This window comes from Sinocyclocheilus grahami, unplaced genomic scaffold (assembly GCF_001515645.1).
Source record: "Sinocyclocheilus grahami isolate Dianchi unplaced genomic scaffold, SAMN03320097.WGS_v1.1 scaffold1212.1, whole genome shotgun sequence".
Classification (NCBI taxonomy): domain Eukaryota; kingdom Metazoa; phylum Chordata; class Actinopteri; order Cypriniformes; family Cyprinidae; genus Sinocyclocheilus; species Sinocyclocheilus grahami.
The window spans coordinates 258313-273424 of record NW_015506391.1 but is presented as its reverse complement, the minus strand read 5'-3'; the positions used below and the strand labels follow the sequence as shown (position 1 = coordinate 273424).

Sequence of the window (15112 nt, the reverse complement as noted above, 5' to 3'; positions counted from 1 at the left end):
TATGTTATGGACAATGAACACAGGTGCATTTTATTGATGGGATTTTGAATGCACAGAGATACCGTGACGAGATCCTGAGGCCCATTGTTGTGCCATTCATCCACGACCATCACCTCATGTTGCAGCATGATAATGCAAGGATTTGCAAGGATGTTGCAATGTTGCAAGGATCTGTACACAATTACTGGAGGTTGAAAACATCCCAGTTCTTACATGGCCAGCATACTCACCGGACATGTCACCCATTGAGCATGTTTGTGATGCTCTGGATCGGCGTATACGACAGCGTGTTCCAGTTCCTGCCAATATCCAGCAACTTCGCACAGCCATTGAAGAGGAGTGGACCAACATTTCACAGGCCACAATCAACAACCTGATCAACTCTATGCAAAGGAGATGTGTTGCACTGCGTGAGGCAAATGGTGGTCACACCAGCTACTGACTGGTTTTCGGACCCCCCGGACCCCCCCAATACAGTAAAACTGCACATTTTAGAGTGGCCTTTTATTGTGGCCAGCCTAAGGCACACCTGTGCAATAATCATGTTGTCTAATCAGCATCTTGATATGCCACACCTGTGAGGTGGATGGATTATCTCGGCAAAGGAGAAGTGCTCACTAACACAAATTTAGACAGATTTGTGAACAATATTTGAGAGAAATCGGCCTTTTGTGTACATAGAAAAAGTCTTAGATTTTTGAGTTCAGCTCATGAAAAATGGGGGGCAAAAACAAAAGTGTTGCGTTTATAATTTTGTTCAGTGTAGTTTCAAACCTGTATGACTTCCTTTCTTCTGCAGAACACAAACATTTTATTTTGTGTTGCACAGAAGTAAAAAGTCATACAGGTTTGGAATGAAATGAGGAAGACTAAATGACAGACAGAATGACAGAATTTTCATTTTTTTAGGTGAAAAATAATTTTAAGGCACACAACACTATGTTTCTACACTGACATGCATATGCAGTATTAACCACAATTAACCACAATTGCCACAGAAAGTGAAAAAGATGTCTCACATATTTAGACAAAAAAAAATCTACATGGTGCATGTTTCTTTATCTATTATCTTGCCTTTGATAGGCCTATTAATTCTCAATATTCTGTTGTAGGCCTAGTAATAGATTTAAGGTGTCTTTGCAGATACCAAAGTGACCTGTAGAGTCAGATATTTGTATTCACTGTCTCAGAGATTGGTTTTATTGAATATATAGTACTATAGTAAGTGTTTTGTTTTTTTAATGAATAACATTAATAATAATGGGATGACTAATTATTCTAATTCAAATATATTTTTTAAAATATTGATTTGCTTTCATTTTTTAACTGTATTTATTTACATTTTATTTATGTATTTATTTATTTTCTATAAATTTATTTAAATTATATTTTTAAATTAAAATGAATTCATATTAATTATGTATTAAAATTTATTTTCAAATACATTTAAACATGTGGTCTAGTAAGGATTGATCTTATGATGAAAGTTCAACTCATTTGTCCTGTCTTCAGTCCTTTTAGATTAAAGCTAATAGCAGTATAAAGAGCAAATGTGAAGCAATTCAAAGTACAAGTAATCTTTCACAGTGCAGCACAGAGTGTAAACGTGACAAACCTCCTCCTCCTCACATCAAGAACAGGAAACCAAAGACAGACTTGAAAAGACACTATGAATGCAGCAATAGGTCAATACTTCTGAAACACTGATGTCTATTTTTCTTTCTCTGCTTTCTTCTAGGGCAGAGCCTTTCTGCATCTCTTTAGGGAGTACGTGATTGAAATAGCTGCATAAAGTAGCCGTGATAATGGTTTGAGGTTTCAGAGTGTTCACTTTGTCTGGTAGTTATGAGAAGAAAGAATGAGACGTATACAAGCTTTCACGACCACAATGTTATTTCTAAATTTGAGACTACAGCTCAACCAAAGAGCAATCAGAGATGGCGCATGGCTTAGCAGCTCTTTAAAAAAGGAGACATTGATTATAGCCACACACATCTCTCAATTCAAAACCACGCATGTGGGAATTAACGTTGAGAATGCATACATTCTTATTGCTGTTTAAAACACAACAGCATTATATTTCTCGTCAATACAGACTGATACGAGAACTTCTAGCACAGAACTCTAAAACAATCTCCCAAAGAGTTTTGACTACAACATTTATAAACTAAACACAATGCTATCAGTAACGAACCAGATTATGAGAAATAAGTATCCATCTAATTTAATCAGACTGGCTCCCCTTGTCACCGAAACCACAAAAAAATCACAAAAAATCTTCAGGTGTTTAGGGGCGCTCACACCTACAGGTTATCTGATAGTGGCCGTTTCTCACCAGACCTCAAACCACTGGCAGTCTTTCTGCTCGCTACAGATAGGGAAGAGTAGGAAAATCTATGCACCAGAATCAAAACTACAGGAAAGCTTCTCTCTGTAAAATCAAACTTCTTCATATTATTGGAGAAAAAATATCCATCTTGGTATTATATAAGTTATTGGTTTTAAAAGATGTCCAAAAATGTGTGCGTGTTGTGTCACAAATTACTCTGAGCCTTAACTTATATAATGCATTTCGGTCATTTCTGACCCAGAGGTAATACATTTTTTTTTTTTTTTTTTTTTTTTTTTTTTAGTATGGGAACCAAATTTTAAACAAGTGTTTTTAAGTGATAAAGCCATATAAAAATATGTAATTTTTATTAAGAATATTGAATATTTTAATATTTTCTTTTTTTATTTATATACAGTATAAATAGAAAATATAAAAATAATAGAATATAATAAATATATTTTTTTCCATTTTCCACTTTTAGGACTGAATTTTTATTGCTAAACATGAAAACGCTATAAACAGACAATAAATGCAAGTAACATAGCAAATAAAATATATTAAATGAACTCCAGACCAAAGTGTTGTAGGGCAAAAGATTTAATGCCAAGTAGTCTAAATTTGAAAAGGTGTTTATTCAAGTAAAATTAATATATTTTATTTAAAAACATTCTAGAGTAATATTGATGTTGTTTTATGAATTTTTTTTTAATTTTATATGTTGTTACAAATTTAAAGGAAATTTTAAAAACAATATATTCCAATAAAAGTTCTCATAAATACTGATAAAAAAAAAATTCTTGTGTCACACTGGTTTTGCTATAGTTTAAGTATTTTATTTTGCTGGGTCAAAACTGGATGAAAACTAGCCAAGAATGTGAAAAAAAAGGCTGCAGTTTTTTTTTTACGTCATAATAAGGGTTAAAAATCTGCGTATTAATACTAACAAATAGATTTTTTTACTGTCTGTGAAATCACAAACTAAAAATGCCAAAACTGATGATTCATCCATGATAGCTGCAGACTAATTGCTTGTAACATGGCTTTATTCTCTTCTTGTTGTACCATGTAAACAGCAGTTTATCTCACTAGCACCTTTTTGACAATGCTATGTGGCAAGACAATAATGAACCAGGCGGCACGGTTAACCGGTTACAATGGAAGGAGGTCTTCCGTTATCTTTGTAATCAGCTATGCTCATCGTGAACCTGCCGGTGTACCAAGCTGGGGTTTCTGGTTGTAAATCTACTGAACAGTGGGGTGCTACAAATCACATGGAGGCAGAAGTGTTGAGCGGTGCTAAGAGTTTCCTGGCCATTGTGTGGCTATTTGAGAAAATGTTCTCTCAATAAGGAAAAGTTTGCCTCCACAGCATGCGTGCATGTTCATGGCTCTGATGGCTTATTGTGACACGTGTATTTGACTAATTTCATTTCGAGTCAGAAGTTTCATTTTGGTTCCTCTGTGCCTTGTTGTGCTGCAGTACTTAGCGTTAGCATGCTCATACGTGTGTTAGCATCACTATGTAGCTTCTGACACAGTGACACAGAGTCTAATTGTAATCTGCGGTCTTACTGGAAGATTTATTTGTCTGGGTGCACCACCTCGGCTTGACAAGATGTGTAAAACATGTGGCTAGCAAGTGACAATCAAAATTTAGAAAATCTTTACATCTCAGAATAAGTTGCAGTTTAATTTCCTTGCTTAAAGTCAGCATGAAATTAAAATTCGCCCTGTCTATTTTGTAACTGCATTTTAAATAAGCTATTTTCTGTGAATGTGCGATGCTTTCACTTCATTAAGAACTATTGGCAAATAGCTAGAAGAATAACAAAGTGCAGGAAACTGTAAAATTTTGCATTACAAACCAATGTGTTTATGATTATGATAATAAATTAAAGTAATATCATAACAAATACCAGTTTGCAATATCATGCAGCATAATAGACTGTTTTTGTACAGGTAAAACAACTGAATATAAAAAATATGTGTTTACTTTTTTTTTTGTTATGACTCCAATGGAAAGAACCATCCTCATTGTTTTTTTTATGGATATGTTTAGGCTCATTCATGCCAAGAATGATAACTAGAAAGATAACTATTATGATAAATATATTATCGTCCAGCCCAACAGATGTTTTTATAAAGTTCTCTTGTCCACGGTTTTACATTCTCTCACTCTCTAAAGTCGAGTAGATTCTGACTGGGTGTCAATGTTTTTATTATTTATCAGCTGGAAAAAAAATTCTAAAAGTGATTCAAACGATATCGTTCCTCTGTGTTGGACTTATTCTCATAGAATTAGAAGGATTATTAAAACTTTATAGTTATAGTTATCGTTTTAGTTATCATCTTTGGTGTGGACAATGTCACAATACTGAAAAAATTCTGTCATTAATTATTCATCCTCATGTAAACCTGATGTTCATCTTTGAAAAAACACAAATAAGGATTGCTAATGAAACCAGAGAGATTTCTGTCCCTCCACTGAAAGTCAGTTTCTTCCAAAGGTTGATGCTTCAAAAAGTTCATAAAGACAATATAAAATTAATCCATATACATTGAGCGGTTTAATCCAAGTCTTTGATCACTTTAGATGATGAACAGATTTAATTTAGGCTTTTCACAAAAACACTGATCAACACACATACAGAGCACATCAAACATAAGTATAACCATACTTGCTTGACACACGATAACAAAACTCATTAAGGGTGAGTAACTGATGAGTAATTTTCATTTTTGGGTGATTTAACCCTTTAAAGACAGACTTTTACTTTTCATTTGTGAATTAACATAACCACAACCAGGACCGGTTCTAGACATTTGAAGGCCCTAGGCAAAATTCATGATGGAGGCCCCGCCACACCCAATATAAAGCACTTAAAACAAATATGATCCTAACCTTTTTATTTAAACAACATTTCATTTTAAATGTTGTATATTTGTACTTATTCCAGTCTTCAGTGTCACATGATCCTTCAGAAATCATTCTAATATGCTGATTTATTATCAGTGTTAGACACTATTTGTGTTTTTTTTCTCTCGTATTTTTGATCAAATAAATGCTGGCTTGATGAGCATAAGAGACTTCTTTCAAAAACATAAAAAATAGTAAGTGTCCAAAATTTTCATCGGTACTGTATGTACATTTTAGTCAAATTTTATCTAAGGCAGTGTTTCTCAACCCTGGTCCTGAGCGCCCCCCAACACTGCACATTTTGTATGTCTCCCTTAGATGACACCCATTTCAGGTCCTGGAGTTTCTTTTATTGAGCTAATGAGTTGAATCAGGTGTGTTTGATTAGGGAGACACACAAAATGTGCAGTGCTGGGGGTCCCAGGACCAGGGTTGAGAAACACTGATCTAAGGTAATCTCTTTTTTTGTTTGCAAGGATGTTATTATTGCCGTGATATTATGATTATTATTATTATTATTATTTGCAGAAATTTGTTCAGTAATTTATTCACAGTTCCTAGCTGGGTATGGGCAGGATTTTCCCCTCCCATTTAATCAATATTGACTATAGATATTGTCATACTATTGTAATATTAATAATATGATATTATGTATTGCATTGTTACCTTAAATATGCACTATATACACAAATCATATGCAGGTAAGTGATAATTAAACTACTGTATATTAACAATGAGGCTATTATTTCGCTGCCTGTCTTGACTGGTGGACTAGCATATAGGGGATGATATGGTTATGGAGGCCCCATCTCAAAGCCCGAGGTCCTAGGCAATTGCCTGCTCTGCCTATAGGTAGCACCGGCACTGACCATAGCTGATTGTCCTATCACTCATGAGCAAAACTGGTATTCAGTCTGTGAAGCTATGGATAGTAACACTGCTGGGCCTATTTAAGTGCATAAAGAGAACCTGATGTGACATGAAATGAAAAAGGTCAAACATACTTGAATTTGTAACTCTGTGATCTGCTTTTGAAGAACTGCAATGCTGGTCATGTTCGCTGCTTCTTTGTCCAGCTTTTCTTTTCGCTGAAGAAAAAATGGTAAACACCTCTTAAATTCACTGAAGCACAGCAAATGAAGCCACAATATGAGCGGTAAAGTAACATTCAGTGTTTTGAAATCAGACTTATACTCATCAGAATCTTTTCGTCTACCACCATCACACCAGACTAGCCCATCCAATGGAGAACTCTTTCACAGTGACTTTAATGCAAGCAGTCATGCAAGTTTTACATCACAGTAAAGTGAGATACAGTGTTAGAATTTTCTTGCAAAATCACTTCTGCATAAAAGAGCTGATAGACAAGTGCAATGTGGAGGCCTGGTCTGAGTGTGGGAACTACGCCAGCATCTGAAGATTTGGCCAGCAGAGTGAGAAAGATGTTATCATAGATCTGCTTCTAGAAAAGCAGAAGATACCGGTTCCCTCAAAGCCGTTTTGAGTGATCAACAGAGAGGCCACTCTTGCACTAAGTCATGTGTGATGAATAAATGGAATAGTCGCTGATCTGAGCTTTACAAATGAACTGTGTTTTTATTTTTGGGCTGTGATTAGTGCTCATGGAAAAGGCTTGTGTATTGTGAGGTGCTTTCATCTCCTCTGTCAGTGACTGTCAGTCAGAAAATGAGTTAAAGGAATAGTCCGGGTTGCTATTAAGCTCAGTTGACAGCATTTTTGGCATAATATTAATTATCACAAAAATCACACACAAAAAAAATTATTACTTACAATAGAAATAAATGAGGCAAATATTTTGAGGTTTTAAAAGCAGAAATGTGTAAGCTTAAAATTTAATAAAAGCATTTACATTAGTTCTTCTGTTAAAACTTGTGTATTTTTTTTACTGTAAATCTGTTTAAATCATATTTGTAGTCATTTTAATATTTGTGGCATTGTGTTGTCATGGTCACAAAGTTTTAAAATTGAATATAACTTTTGAAAAATATGAATATAACTTTAAAATGTAATATAACAATGTTATTTAGCATTTTTTTTCACATCATGAATCATGTTAATGCTCATATTGTTACGTCTTGTGGCTCTACTACTGAAACACTGTATTAGTATTTTAACATGTATGAATTGGTTTATTCACTTCCACAAGTGTCTCACTGTAACCCAGATTTAGCTTTTTTTCTTGAAGAAACATGTAGAAAATTGGGAATCACTTTTTATGGTTTCATGCCACAAATTCTGTCGACTGAGCTTAACTTGTGCTCAACCTAAAATATTTCCTTAACACAGAGTTGGGGTGAGTGAGAGAAATTTAATGATGCTCTTGGTCCAGACCAGGATTAATATAGCCTGAAGGAAGTCAGCGAGGTAAATGACACTGTAATTAGACACCTCCAGACTGTCAAATAGCAGATGATGTCAGGTGTGGTGTTACCTTGTATTGAACAGTTGAAAACTGCTGTCTGCTCTGTTGTAACTGGCTGCACAGATCTTGGTTCTGTGATGTCAGCTCCTGTAGATGATCTTCCTGGCTGTTTACGAGCGCTTCAATTCGATTTAGCTGGTTGCTGTGAAGTTTGTTCTGTAGTGAGAAGCGAACCATTAAAATAAGAGGACTGAATTAAGTCACATTTAGCAACCCCATGTTAGGACATAGTTTAGCATTGATTGTAGTACCAACTGTGTAAGTGACTTCAGTTTGTCAGAATCTGATTTAGGAGCCATGTCTTACGTACCCCTAGACATTTCTAGACATCTTTGTAATGTTTCCCAATCAGAGATAAGAATAATTTTGAAATCTCAGGATGTTTCATCATGATGCAATGACAAACAAAACATGATTAACATAATTACCAAAATGTTAAAAAGGGGGTTATACCTCAAAAAGTCGGAAAAGAAGACAAATACTGAAATGCAGGCTAAATCAAATGCAATTATTATAATAAATGATTATGATGAAAAGAAAAAAGTTTTAAATAACTGTATAGTAAACTAAATATTATTATATATTATTTAAGATTAAATATGGATCAGCAAGTGAGGCCCCATTTTTCCTAGTTAATCATTGTGAATAATGAATCCCAGCATATAGCCTACGCACACTGGAAAAATTGGTGTAAGATTTACTTTTACGATGAAACCATTTTCACTAATAAAGTACATTTCAATAATAATTATGGAAATGGAAAGTAACATTGATTTCAATATAAAAGTTCATAAACGTTAGTAAATTAATAGGAAACTAATTAACGCATTTCACATTTGAGACTTATTATAGAGTCCATGTTATTCCAGCATAACGATCAATCACAAAGTTGGTTATTTTGTAGAAATTATTAAATATTTTTGATTCGTTTTTTCATAATTTGTTTGTTTTTTTACAATAAAGTTGTAAACTTTTCAAAAACCTAAACATTTGTGTATTTTCAGATTTAAGTTAGACTTAGAATAGGATTTCCACTGTGACCCACACTCCAAAAAATGCTGGGTTAAATACAACCCAGTGTCGGGTAAAATATGGACAAACCCAGAATTGGGTTGTTTTGACCCAGCATTTGGGTTACTACCCAGAAGGTTGGGTTAAACATTTATGCTGGGTTAAATACAACCCAGCCCTGGGTAAAATATGGACAAACCCAGAGGTTTTTTTGACCCAGTGGTTGGGTTAAACATTTAACCCAACTGCTGGGTCAAAAAAACCAGGGCTGGGTTGTATTTAACCCAGCATATTTTAGAGTGCAGTTAAAATTATAGACGCCTATTTAGCCTATTTCTGCCGTTGTTTCTGCCCACCATTATTTTGAAGCAAAAACTCCACGTGATCGTATAAACTGGAGCTACTGATAACGAAAACTGACCAAACACATAAGTTTTATCTGTATTTTGTTTTTATCTAATGTTGAAAACATCACGGAATCACGGAAGTAGGTCTATGAAATGAAGGTCAGTATCATAAATAAGTCTGATTGGATGCTTGCATTTTTTCGAATTACTGGCTGTTAAAGTTAAAAAGTTTAAAGTTAACACAAGTTTAAAATCTCAAAGACTGATTGCGGCAATTTCTTTTCTTTTATTTCGGAAAGATAAAGACAACAAATAGGCCTACAGCAGAAAGATAGTGAGCCGTCATCCTCTCTATCACGCAGCACGACTGAAGCGAAACGGATTGCGCGATTCACACAGCGCTGCTGCCTTGATCGGCGTCGTGTCCCTCAGCGGCTCGTGATGTTTAGTGCGCGCACCAATGGTTTGTTCAAGCAGCGCCACTAGCGCGGTTTAATTCCCACACTTTAATGGTATTTATAGCTTCTGAGGAAGGATTATCTCAACATGCAGGTCTGTATGCAAGTGAGAGAGAGACTTTTATTGGTTTATTGGAGAGATTCAAATGTTATCTAGGCTACTCTTTCGTTGTTCACGTCCCAGTGATTATCCCCGTGGCGCGTGCCAATGCAAGAGTGTCATAGGTTGTTATATATTTATATAATATCATATATACAGTAAATATAAATGATATATTAAATGCACTTAATATTATAGCGTATGTAAGTGTCACATTTGTACTTAAAACCAGTTCCAGGAGTAAGCGACCAGAACTACGCGTTCATTTCTCTTCTGTCCCTCATACTGCAGTGCATACAGATGTAAACCAGCAGATATTATCAGCTGCGGGTCTTAACCTCTTGTCTGCAGCTTCATCAGTCTGTGGAGGCTCTCTTTGAGCGCGGCTTGAGTGAGAATTTCCTTCAGTCTTGTGCTTAACAGCTCCACCTGCAGTTCATTCAGTGCGCTGCTGACTTTCTACTGACCTCCACAATGCACCTGCAGCCTCTGGGAGAGGTTTTGATAACCCTTACTTACGGTATGTAGAAGACTTTATATCTTCTATTCTCTACCCCCATCTAAAGTTACCTGCCATTTCTCCTCGAGGTCTTTAATGTGTTGTTTTTGCACTTTGAGTTCAGTAAGTGCCTCTGCTTCCTGCAATCTACAGCTGATCAGCTCTCTCTGCAGATACATCACACTGTCCTCATTTGGAACAGCGCTGCTCTACAACAGAGACACACACACATTTTTCATTACTGAAGCAATCCCAAACTTGTCTAAATATCAGCATGAATATTTATTATGAATAAACTGCTGCAAGGATGACCTATTTTTGTAGGCCAAAACCTGGAAAAGTGTTTGCATTTTAGTACTTCCGGTTCCATCGTCCTGAAGTCAATCATGGATTTGAAAACTATTCTAACCCAACCTCTCAGGGATTTTTTTTTTTAAATAAAGACCGAAAAAGCTTAGTGATGGTGACATTTAGCTTTTTACTTCTGCCGATTTTATTTAGGTTTCAAAATCCAATGGTCACAAAGCTTATTTTCTGCAGTAATCCAAAATCCAATGGAAAAGTCCTACTGACTTTTTTTGTTTGCGGAATCCAGAGTGATGCTAACTTTTGCGATGGTCTACAAAATTAGGTCATCACTGCAGCACTCTAAGACTGTGCTTAATGCTTTATATTAATGTATTTAAAACAAGTTTGCATGGAAGATTTGACTTCATGTTGACCTCTTCTATCTGCCAGATGTTTGCCTGCAACTCTTTTAAAGTGCTTTGTGACCTGGCTGTGTTTAGCTGAGTTTTCTCCAGCTCTTTCTTCAGCTGTGACACCAGTTTTTATGAGCACCGTTGGTAGGTCAACACATGTGGGAGTAAGAGCATGAACATATCTTTAGAAAAAATTTATTAACATGAACATAAAGGCACTGCAATATACTTACCTTCTCCAGTAAGGAGGAAAGTCCCTTAAAGGGGTCATATGATGCTGCTAAAAATCACATTATTTTGTGTATTTGGTATAATGAAATGTGTTTATGCGGTTTAAGGTTCAAAAATCCAGTGCGTTGTGATTGGCCGAATACCTCGAGCGTGTGACGGAACTGTTACACCCCTTAACACACTGTGATGATGCCCTGTCAGGCCGGAGCGATGATTCAAAAACATGTGTTTTTGTTTTTATACCCCCATTATAAACGAGGCATTCGTTGCATCCAGTGGGGACATAATTATGGATTATAATGACTTATACTGTCTTTTTACGCGTTGCATCTTGAGTGAGCAGAGGCCGGGGATAAAGTGAGGAATGGCCGGAGGGCTAGAGTGAGCAGAGGCGCGAAGGAGCATCCGGAGGGCTTGCGGCAACCACATGTGACGACCCCGGGCTGGACTCCGCTTCGTCCACGGTGAAAGCCGATCTGGCAATCCACAGCGCAAAGTTGTAGCATTTCCTCAGCAACCAGCACGGATCAGCTCCAGGCATGACGAAGCAGATATCATCCTCTTTGAGAAGGCCAAACAAAGTAGTTTCGTTTTCACAACGAATCACACAGCGCATTCACAACGTGGCGGCGGCGGGAACAACAATACTACAGCGAGTATGAAGAATAAAAGTTACGCCTTCTTTCTTTGCGTAAACATTTGGGCAGCGTTATGCAAATCTTCCCACATAGTGATGTAGACATGTGGGTGCGTGTTAGAACGAGCCGTTTTAGATAGGTGTGGCTGACTCTGAACTTTTATAAAGAATATCTCTTTGGATTTGAGACTTTAGTCTTTGCAACTTTACAGATCTTCTTTATGCACCAAGAGCTTGTAACACTCCAAAGAGAAAGGAAAAAATGAAATCGCATCATATGACCCCTTTAAGGTAAGGCAAGAGACCAAACTAAGCATTTGCAGTGGCTGAAAATGGCTTGGGTATTGATTCATAACCTTCAAGACAAGATTTTCTGTACTGTTGAGAAATATTATATGAAGAGAAACAAACAAGCACTGCTGCTCCTCCAGCTTTTTTGTTTTGATAGATGCATATTCTTGTCTCAATCTAAAACAAATACAACAAATAATTTTGTTTTTATAGACAATTGGATATGCAAACACAGAAACAAGAAAAAAAAGGAAGGAAAAGCACATACTGTTTCATTCTGCTGGGGTTGTATTTTATTTGATATGCTGCTTCAATCATTCCATCAGGATCTGAATCCCATGACTCTAGATTCTCCAAGCACTGAAAACAACAGAATCACTCAAAGTGGCAGTATTTCAAAGACATACAAAAACATTTAAAAATCCTTAAAGCTAGCAAGTGGAAAAAAACTAAACAAAAATGTAATTTCATTGAGGTGCTCCATTACGTTCATCATTCCCTCTACATCAAGCTTAATGAGTTCCCTTTCATGGGAACTTCGAACTGCGTCCTCTAGGGGTCGCTATGGGGAACGCCTCGTCGTGACCCGTGTCTGAAGCATACATTGAAAAAACACCAACAACACGTTGGCCGGCGACAGCCATGACATCACTACCGGTGCGACTATAGTATAAATAGGCACCGGGAGAACACATCATCCTCTTCTTCGTCTTCATTGACTGTTTTGTTTGAAGCGTGTATTTCTGTGGTAAGAGCGATCTCTATTCATATCATTATGGCGAGCACTAGCAAAGCGTTTAGAGGATGTGTGCATCCGTGTTGTCGTTGTTTAACATCTGATGACACACACGATCTATGCGTTACTTGTTTGGGCGAAGAGCACACACACGATGTCTCCGAGGGGGCAATCGGCATGCACCGCGAGCGTTTTTTCAAGGAAAAAGCTCCGCTCTCGTTTGTCTCTATTTTCGAGGAAAGAGGGGCAGCCATCTGCTTCCCGCGATTCAGGACCCGCCGCTGCTGAGGCACGGAGGAGAATGAGCTCGTGGGGATCGCAGGTGGATCTGGCCGATGAGTTTGAAGAGGGGTTTGTGGACGAGAGTGAGCCGCTGGAGGATGATGTTATTTCATTAACATTGTCTGATAACATTCAAATGAGGGACTTTGCGTCCCCTCAGAGTTTTTTAGAGGATGCTCGGTCTTATGTCGCCCGCCTCCTCTGTGATTCCTCTGGGCCTGCTCTGCATGTGTCCCCTTCAATTTTGGCTCAACGCCCATGTACTGTCCCATGCTTGGTGCCTGGGGCATCTTCATCTCAGGGTAACCCACCACTGCATCAAAGCTGTGAACCCTTGGAGCAATTCTTGCCTGTTTCAGTCAGGCGTCGTTGGGGCAGACCTCCAGGAGGAAGGTAGTCAAGACAGATGGGTTAGGTTACACCTGGAGCAATGCTTGCACATCAGCTGCCTTGAAATGATGGGGGTTTCTCTGGCCCTGAAAGCCTTCCGCTCAGACCACATGACGGTCGTAGCCTTCATAAATCACCAAGGTGGTCTCAGGTCACACTCCTTTTACAGGATGGCGTGATGCCTCCTTTTATGGGCACATCACTATCTCCTCTCGCTAAGAACAGTTCATTCGTGCTGTTCATTCGGCACAGGACAGACTGAACCAAGGAGCGGACATGCTGTCCAGGGGCAAAGTAGCACCAAGAGAATGGAGACTACATCCCCAATCGGTTCAAATGATCTGGTCTGTGTTTCATGCCTTGAGTTTGGGCCTAACAACTGTAAAGTCATCCTCAAACCAAGACACGGCTATGTGCCTAAAGAGCTGTCAACCCCGTTCAGAGCACAGGTTATTACCCTTCAAGCTCTTCCTAGTACAGAAGACAAGCAGGGTCCCTGTCCACTCTGCCCAGTTAGGGCTCTTAGAGTGTACGTTGAGCACTCTGGCCCATTTCGGGAATCAGAGCAGCATTTTTGTATGCTTTGGAGGCCGTTCTAAAGGGCTGCAATGTTACGAAGCAATGACTATCTCGTATGAAATGCCCTATTAGGGTGAGGGCCCACTCCACTCGAGGGATGGCCTCCTCCTGGACGTTGTCCAGTGGGATCTCTATTGATGACATCTGTGCGGCTGCCAGCTGGTCGTTGCTGTCAACCTTTACAATGTTTTATAATTTAGATGTCCCTGCCCTTCAGGCATGATCTTGTCTGCTTAAATTCACCTAATCTCCTCTTTGAGTGGAAAAGATTTAGCTATGTAGTCCCCAGCAGGCTAGCTTGGGGCTCATTCTTTGCTCATGCTTCTTAGGGGCCCTCGTTTCGGGCGCTCCAGGGCTGGGCATGCAGAGCGACTTAGTTCTGCATTTACTTAATAGCACAGCACTATTGGATGCGTTCCCCATAAACGTGTATACGCAACTGGAGAGACCATTCAAAAGGGAATGCTCCGGTTACTAATGTAGCCTTGGTTCCCTGAGATAAAGGAACAAGCGTTGCGTAAGCTGGCATGCTATAAGTCTGCACACAAGTTGATGGCTGTCGCTGACAGTTGAAAGATTCTGAAGAATAGCGCTCTGAGCCGACTTAGCTTTTAGTAGTTGGCTCCTCCCCTTTTGGCGGGTTGAAGCACCATTTGTTTGTGCAGGTACACGAACGTGAACAAATCAGGCTTCAGTATAACAGGAGTAAACAGGAGTTTCCCCCATAAGCGTGTATACGCAACGCTCGTACCCTCATATCAGGGAACCAAGGTTACGTTAGTAACTGGAGCATTCTTTACATTTTCTGTTCATCAAAGAATCATGAAAAAATTGTTATCACAGTTTCAAGAAAAATATTAAGAAGCACAAATGTTTTCAACATTGATAATAATACAAAATGTTTTTCAGTACTAAATCAAAATATTAGAATGATCCTTCAGAAGGATTATATGACATTGAAGACTGGAGTAATGACATGTAATGAAAATTCATTATTTTTATATTATATATAAAATATATGAATTAGACATCATTTAGACAAGTTTTATCTAATTTCTCATTGCGTAGAGGACAACATAGTAGGTAAATAAAAGTGACATAGCTTTATCCCACTATCCCCGATTTACAAAACACCAAATCTGGACATCTACAACAAAG

General features: G+C 37.9%; 1 protein-coding gene across 1 annotated transcript in view; it reads right to left on the bottom strand.

Moving 5' to 3' along the window:
- Positions 1–11109, bottom strand: part of LOC107568083 (zinc finger protein Gfi-1-like) — a 24872-nt gene extending 13763 nt beyond the window's left edge. The window contains exons 1-4 of the mRNA XM_016253923.1: positions 10830–11109; positions 10179–10316; positions 7702–7848; positions 6254–6337 (exon numbers count right to left, since the gene is read on the bottom strand). The gene's annotated coding sequence lies outside the window, so the exon portion shown is untranslated. The remainder of the gene's footprint in view (positions 1–6253; positions 6338–7701; positions 7849–10178; positions 10317–10829) is intronic.
- Between the last annotated feature and the right edge of the window lie 4003 nt (positions 11110–15112).